Raw genomic sequence first — 8,415 nt, forward strand, 5'->3', positions numbered from 1 at the left:
TCTCTATTAAAATGTCTGGCAGATATAGGCATTAAAGGAACAGTCTTCAGCTGGTTCAAATCCTTCCTAGCAAATAGACAATTCAAAGTAAAGATTAACAACAAAGAATCACAACCGATCCCTTCCAACCGGGGGGTCCCTCAGGGTTCCTCCCTTTCCCCTACCCTCTTCAACATTTACCTCTTACCTCTATGTCATCTACTTACTAAACTAAACCTAACTCACTATCTCTACGCGGATGACATCCAGATACTCATCCCAATCTCAGAATCCTTACAAAAAACCTTGGCTCACTGGAACAATTGTTTGCAACAGATCAATCATCTTCTCTCCAGCCTTTGCCTCATTCTTAACAACAACAAAACTGAGATCCTAATCATCAATCAAGACATCAACATCAAACTTCTAAACCCAGCTGACCTACTCAACTCATCCACTCCCATATTAAATCACTCACCACATGTTCGAGATCTAGGTATCATGCTAGACAATCAGCTCAATTTTAAAAAATTCATAAGCACAACCACCAAAGACTGTTTTTATAAGTTACAAGTCTTAAAAAAATTGAAGCCTCTTCTTTATTTCAACGATTTTCGGATGGTCCTACAAGCCATTATTCTATCAAAAGTCGACTATTGCAATTCGCTTCTCTTTGGCCTTCCATATTCATCCATCAAACCCCTCCAAATGCTACAGAACTCTGCAGCCAGAATCCTTACCAATACGAATAAAAGAGATCACATCACCCCCATTCTCAAGCTCCTCCACTGGCTGCCTATAAAGCAAAGGATCCTATATAAAGTACTCACCGTAATTCATAAATCCATTCACAATATCTCTCCTCTTCAATTATGTAACCAACTACGCCCTCACTCCTCCTCTAGACCCATCAGAGGAGCATATAAAGGCACACTCTATGTACCTTCAACAAAATCCTCGCATCATAAACGTGCCATATCTACAGCAGGCCCCATTCAATGGAATGCGCTCCCACCAGACATTCGGCTTGAGTTCTGCCACTCTTCATTCAAAAAAAAAACTTAAAACCTGGCTCTTTAGCCAAGCTTTTCCAGGACCATGATCATCATTTTTTCCCCTCCAACCAGCAAGAACATATCTTCTTCACAAACCCCCATTTTCCATACCACTACCTACTTCGGTATCTAATCTCTTGCTGCAGGACACTTGAGACTTTCTCACTTATACGTTATAATTTTTATGCTCAATAAGACCTGTCAACTTAATTGTTTAAGTCTTTTTTTTTTTTTTTTTTTTTTTTCTCCTTTATCTTTTGGTCATCAATGTTACAACGTTATTGTTAAATTTTGAACTTATGTACACTGTTCCAAGTTTCATAACCTTGTTCTATGTAATGCCTTTTGGCAATTTTCATGTTCTGTTTCAATGTAAACCGATGTGATCTTTATTTCATATAGGAACACCGGTATATAAAAATCTAAAAATAAATAAAATAAATTTGATAAATGGTTTGAAGGTAAGTTGGTTGTCAAGTATGACACCTAGATTTCTTGTATCAGAGAGAAAGTTAGAGGGTTGGAGGGTGGAGGGGGAGGGTGTGGAGGCATGTCTAGAGGAGATGAGGAGGAGTTCAGTTTTTTGCGGGTTGAGTGCTAGGTGCATGTCTGTGAGGAGTTGGTTTATGGAAGCGAGAATAGTGTTCCATTTTTGGAGAGCAGTGGAAGCAGAATTAGTAAAAGGAATGAGGATCTGCACATCATCTGCGTAGATGAAGTGTGTAATCCCAAGGTTGGAGAGGAGGTAAGTAAGGGGGAGCATGTAGATGTTAAATAATGTGGAAGAGAGAGAGGATCCTTGGGGGACGCCACAGTTGAGATTAATAGGGGGGGAGGTGAAGTTGTCGGTGAGGACTGTGTAGGTACGGTTTTGGAGGAAGGATTTTACCCAGGAGAGAGCAGTACCTGATATTCCTATACCAATGAGTATGTTGATGAGGATGTTGTGATCTACAGTGTCAAAGGCAGCGGAGATATCAAGCATAGCAAGGAGATAGGAGTTGCCAGCGTCCATTCCTTTGATGATGGTGTCGGTAAGGGAGAGGAGTAGGGATTCAGTGCTGAGGAGCTTACGGAAGCCATATTGTGATGGTGGGAGTATATTGGATTGTTCGAGGTAGTCGGAGAGACGGGAGTTTACTAGTTTTTCAATGATTTTGGAGAGGAAGGGGAGGTTGGAGATGGGACGGAGGTTGGAAAGGTTGGAGGGGTCAAGGGAGGGTTTTTTTAAGATGGGTTTGACCACGGCTTGTTTCAGGGAGATAGGTACTAGGCCGTGTTCCAGGGAGCAGTTAACGATTTTGGAGAGTGAGGTGGCTATGGTTTTGGGGATAGAGAGGAGTAGTTTAGTGGGGATAGTTTCTGAGGGGTGGGAGGAGGGTCTCATTTTTTTTAAGATGTTTTCTATTTCAAGAGATGAGGAGGGTTCAAAAGAGGAGAGGATGGTGGGTGTAAGAGGGGTGGGAGGGGTAATGTAGCTGGTGATGGGGGAGTTTTTGGTGTTGGGGGTAAATTTAGCAGTAATGTTGGAAATTTTGTCCTTAAAGAACATGGCAATTTCATTGCACCGGGTTTGTGTGGAGGGGACTTGGGTTGCGGACACGTTGGGTTTGGTGAGATTTGAAACTAGAGTGAATAAAGCTTTAGGGTTGAATTGGAGGTGGTGAATTTTCTTGGCATAGTATTCTTTTTTTGTTGTTTGAATGGCGTTTCTATAAGCATGCATGAGTTGGTAATAGATAGTTTTTGTGGCGGTAGTGGGAAAGTTACGCCAGTGTCTTTCTGCTGCTCTAAGCTGGATTTTTTGGGTTTTGAGTGTCTGGGTGTACCAGGGTTTTTTGGATGATTTGGTTTGTGTGATTGTTTTGTGGATGATTGGGCAAAGATTGTTGGCGATTTTCTGTGTTGTTTCTGTCCAGGAGGATATAGCCCGGTCTGCTGTCTCCAGGTCAAGGTGATTTGGGATGTTGGAGCAGGCGGAAGTAAGGGTATCAATAGAGCAGGTTTTACGATATTGGAAAGATTTAGGCTGGGAGGGAGAGGAGGTCGGTGAGGTTTGTAGAGAGAGGGTAGTGTTAATGATGGAGTGGTCGGACCATGGGACGGGGAGGCATGTGGGGGGGCGGATGACATTGATGAGTGCATTGGTGAAAATGAGGTCAAGGGTATGACCTGCTTTGTGGGTAGGGGAGTGGATAATTTGGGTAAGGCCCATGGCGTCTAACGATGAAATGAAAGCTTCGCATGATGGGGATTGTGGGGAGGAATCAACATGCAGGTTAAAGTCGCCAAGGAGAATCGTGGGGATGTCGGGAGAGAGGGAGACGGTGAGGAGTTCAATGAGGGGGGAGGGGTCTTTTTCTAGTAGCCCAGGGGGGGTGTATATAAGGCAAATTTGTAGTGATTGCGACTTGAAAAGGCCTACTTCATATTGGTTGGGAATATTGCAGGTATGTGAGGTGAGCTTGAGTTCTTTTTTTGCTAGGAGGAGTAGGCCCCCTCCTCTTTTCTTTTTTCGTGGATGGAGAAAATGTCATAGGTTTCCGAGGGTAGTTGGTTGATGAGAGGGGTGTCGCAGGGTTTGAACCAGGTTTCAGTTACTGCAAAGATTTCTGGTTTGGAGTCAGTTAGAATATCATGGAAAAGGTGTGTTTTTTGTTTTAGGGATTGGGCGTTAATGAGTAGCAGAGAAATGAGAGAAATGGTGAGGGCTTGCGAGGTGGGAGATATGGGAATAGAGATCAGCCGCCTTTTTTGAGGGTTATGTTGGTTGTAGGGGGGGAAGGTTAGTTTATGGGGGTGTCTGGGCGGGTGATTGGGGGGATAGCAGTAAGTGTGTGGGGGCATTATTATGTAATGGGCAAGTGGAGGTATATAGGGGTGAAGGACAGGTTGTGAGATGCTGGCACCGTAGTGCGGTTAGACAGATTAAAGCAATGGTAGCAGATCAATGTAGGAGCATGCGCTGTAAGTACAGATGAACAGATTAATGTGGTTTAACAAGCTAAGAATTAGACTGGATTAATGCAATTTGAACAGGTGAAAAGCAACATCACAGTTTAAAACAATCGATTGGGGTAATGCAGTGTAATAAAGTAATTACAGTTAGACATAGTAGGCAGGCATTAGGATGCGTTCGGTTAGGAAAAGCAGGTACTGTAAAATTAAGTTGCCATATAGTTCAGACGGGGACACACTTACGTCTGATAAGCTTGCTGTGAAAGGGCTTTGGTCTGACTTTAGTAAGGGTGTTCACTTGGAACGGATTCTTGTCTCAAGGTGATAAGCGGCGGCTTCTGTCAGGGAGTTCTTGGCTGTGGTGAGACTTCTGGGCACAATTTAGGAGGATATGTGGGGTGGTGCTCGAGCTTAGCACGGGGCGACACGAAGGGGCGAAACAAAGGGGCAGGCCCCTTTGTCGCGCTCCTTCGTGCGCGCGACGCCCGGGAGCGTGTCGATTTTAAAAGCCGGGCCGGTCGCACCTGTGACGTCACCGCCGCGACGTGTTCTGTGGGCGGTTCGGGGCTTGCTGGCCGCGAGAACTCGTGGTTCGGGTCGGGGCCGCTCGGGGCCGATCAGGGTGAGCGGCGGGCTTCAGCACGGCTGGAGGCGGAGGATCGCGGCTCTTCAGGTAGGTCAAGCAGTTGGAGGGAAAGGCCGGCGATCGGCGAGGGAGCCCGATCGGGGTGAGCGGAACAGGAGGCCTTACCCCGGCGGGCTTCAGCGCCGATTGCGCAGGCCAAGTTCACCGCTGGAGCCTTGTGGAGAGAAGAGGAGGATGAAGAGCGGAGCGGCTGGAGGTGAGTGTTAGTAGGCGGGCCTTAATCCGGTCGGATCGGCGGGCCTACTCTCCGGTCGGGTCGGCGGCAGGACGGCGCGGTAGGCCGCGTGGTCGCCCTCGGACCCAGCGGGGGCAAGGGAGAAATTAGAGGCCTTACCCCGATGGGTCCCTGACGCCGATCGCGCAGGCCCTCCCTCGTTCCGGATGCCGCGTGGGGAGAAGAGTCGCCGGAGCTAGTTGCACGGGAAGAGGCTGTTCGCTGGAGCTGCACTGAATTTAAAGGGCCCCTGTGCCCTTTGCGATTGGCTGGAGGTGAGTGTTAGTAGGCGGGCCTTAATCCGGTCGGATCGGCGGGTCGGCGGGCCTACTCTCCGGTCGGGTCGGCGGCAGGACGGCGCGGTAGGCCGCGTGGTCGCCCTCGGACCCAGCGGGGGCAAGGGGGAAATTAGAGGCCTTACCCCGATGGGTCCCTGGCGCCGATCGCGCAGGCCCTCCCTCGTTCCGGATGCCGCGTGGGGAGAAGAGTCGCCGGAGCTAGTTGCACGGGAAGAGTGCAACTAGCTCCGGCGGAGGGTGCACAGAAAAGCAGTTTTTACTGCTTTTCTGTGCACTTCCCTGGCGCCGAAGAAATTAGCGCCGACCTTTGGGCGGCGCTAATTTCTTAGAGTAAAATGTGCGGCTTGGCTGCACATTTTACTTACTGGATCGCTCGGGAATACCTAATAGGGCCATCAACATGCATTTGCATGTTGAGGGCGCTATTAGGTGCCGCGGGTGGGCCGCGTGTTTTCCTCCCCTTACTGAATAAGGGGTAAGGGAAAACACGCGTCCAGAGCAGGGTGACAGTGCGCTCCGACGGAGCACACTTTACTGGATCGACCTGTGAGTTAGCCCAGTATTTCTGCAGCCCTTTTCCACCACAACCCAGAAATTGTTACAGTGCCTTGTAAAAGCCTTAACCCTCCTTATCCACTTTCTAACACATATGAATATGCATTAACATAGGAGTTTGTTTCACTGCACTGCCAACTCTACCCTACACTATGATGAAAGAATTATAGAAATATTCTGATAGTAATTAATAAAAATTATATGGGCTAAGTCTCATATCCTGTTTCAGAGCAATAGTTTAGGCATAGTTCAGAAAATTGTCTTGACAAGACCATAATTTATTTAAATACTTTTTTATACCAATATTAGTGGGGACATCATAGCGGTTTACATCATAACTAAAGTGAGGAAAATACAATGAACAGGGGGGGGGGGAGGGCAGCGGGCTCACATAGGAACAATGAAGGAACAATGACAGTAGGTAAGCTGATTTGAATACTGCTGGTTGAATAATGAAGCTGTTTCTGTTATATGAAGCAAAAGCAAATGTTAAAATATACCAAACACCACTACTGAAAGAACTCCAGGATAATGTTATTGAAAAGGTACAGATGGGGGAAACACTATAAGAACATTTTAATGTGTTTGAATAGGCCTTGAGGCACTGTTGGGCTCATCCCTGTAAAATGGAAACATTTTGACATCACTAAGAAACTGCCACAATTGTTGATTTTGATTTAGATTCTGCTTTTCAGGAACTTCAGTGGATTACATTCAAGTAGTGTAGGTAGTTGCCTGCCCCTAGTGGGCTCATAAGCATGTAGCTGAGGCACTAGAGAGTGAAGCGACTTACCTAAGCGCACAAGGCACATTAGTGAGATTTGCATGCTGGTTTGTAGGCACTGCTCTAATCACTAGGCTACTACTCCATTCCCACAATCATGCCAGGCCATCACTCAAAAGTCAGTAGCCATACGTTAAGAGACTACTACAGAAGAGCACTGTAAGGCCCAAGATTACTTTTACAGAATTACAGCAGTCTCCGCTTGAGACTGAGGAAAATGTTAACCTTTCAACAATTTCAAGATTACTCCAAACCGTAACCTATTTGAGAGGGAGTAAGAAAGAAGCTACTACTTAAAAGGGAAGAGTATAGTATTGGGGTATATTACCATCTGCCTGGCCAGGATGAGGAAGCAAACTAAACTAACAGAGGTTATACTGGCTAGTAAGACAGGCAAACAATGATGAGAGACTTCAGTTATCAAAGTATTAATGGCATCTAGGACCTTTACTTCCCTTGCATCAGGACATGCAAAGGACAAAGTTCCTAGATGCCATAAGTGACAGCCTCATGCAGCAGTTGGTCATGGAATCAACAAAGAGGGCAAACAATATTAGAGCTAGTTCTCAGTGGAATGTGGTGGATCTGCTTGGTAACAGTGATCATAATGTAATTACATGACAATCACTGGAGGGTGCGTGCTAAGGAAAACTACTGCAACAGCATTTAACTATAAAAGGAGACTATGATAAAATGAAGAAATGTTAGAAAAAAAAAAACCTAAAGAAAGCAACTCACAACTTCCAGAAGGCATGGATACTGTTTAAAATTACTAATCCTGAGGCTCAGCCAAAACATATTCCATACATTATAAAAGGTGAAAGGAAGACCAAACAACTGCCAGTAGGGTATAACAGTGAGGTCAGAGGGGCAATTACGGCCAAAAGGGCATCTTTCAAAAAATGGAAAGCAGACCCAAATGAGGAAAATAGGGAAGAGCCCAAGCACGGGTAAGCAGGCTACAATAATTTGAAAAGAAGTTTGCCATAGAGGTAAAAACAAGTAATACAACCCTTTAAGGGAGGGGTAGGGTGGGTTTATGTGGAGGCGAGTTTAGAAGGGAGCGAGGAGTGGCTGCCTAAACCTTGTGGGGTACAGGACCAGTGCATCGTAGGGTTGTGTACGGGGGTAAAATGGAAAATAGTTTGAGCTGATCAGGTTGCTTTTGTATCATTTGTTGGTGCCTGTTCTTTTCTATGCTGACTTGCATATGTTTGTTAAGAAAAAGGGTCTCAGTTGTACTATTTATTAAGACAGTATGGTTCACAATTAGTGACCCTCTGATTAAAACAATTGAGCAGAATACCATATGGGTGATTAACACAAAATTGTGTAACCACTAATAAATGAGATATTACTTGCTCATTTTAGAAGAGTCTCAATTATACTAGTTATCAAGATGTGGTTCACAATTAGTGAATTTACCTGTGGGTTTCTTTATAAGTGAAATAAAACCATTTAGACACAGACGTTTTCAACTATATTTGAAGCAAAAAGTTTGTGAGGAAGGCAGCTGGTCACTAGATGACAGAGGGAGGACAAGGGAATAACAGAAAAAGTAAGTTAGCCCTGTCTCTTTACTGAAGTTGCTGGTAGCAAAGGTAACATGGAATAGACTTAGTTTTTGGGTACTTGCCAGGTTCTTATGGCCTGGATTGGCCACTGTTGGAAACAGGATGCTGGGCTTGATGGACCCTTGGTCTGACCCAGTATGGCATTTTCTTATGTTCTTAAGTTATACCCACACCGGAGACATTTTTTTTATGGTGTTGCCTGAACGGCTAAACAAAATCACTGTGAAACTGAAGGATGTGATAAATCACCGGACGGCATTAACCCCAGAGTTCTGAAGGAACTAAAAAATAAAATTACAAACATGTTTCTATTGCAAGGATGGCCAACTGTGGTCTTCAAGAGCCACAAAA

Source organism: Rhinatrema bivittatum, chromosome 4 (assembly GCF_901001135.1).
Source record: "Rhinatrema bivittatum chromosome 4, aRhiBiv1.1, whole genome shotgun sequence".
Taxonomy (NCBI): domain Eukaryota; kingdom Metazoa; phylum Chordata; class Amphibia; order Gymnophiona; family Rhinatrematidae; genus Rhinatrema; species Rhinatrema bivittatum.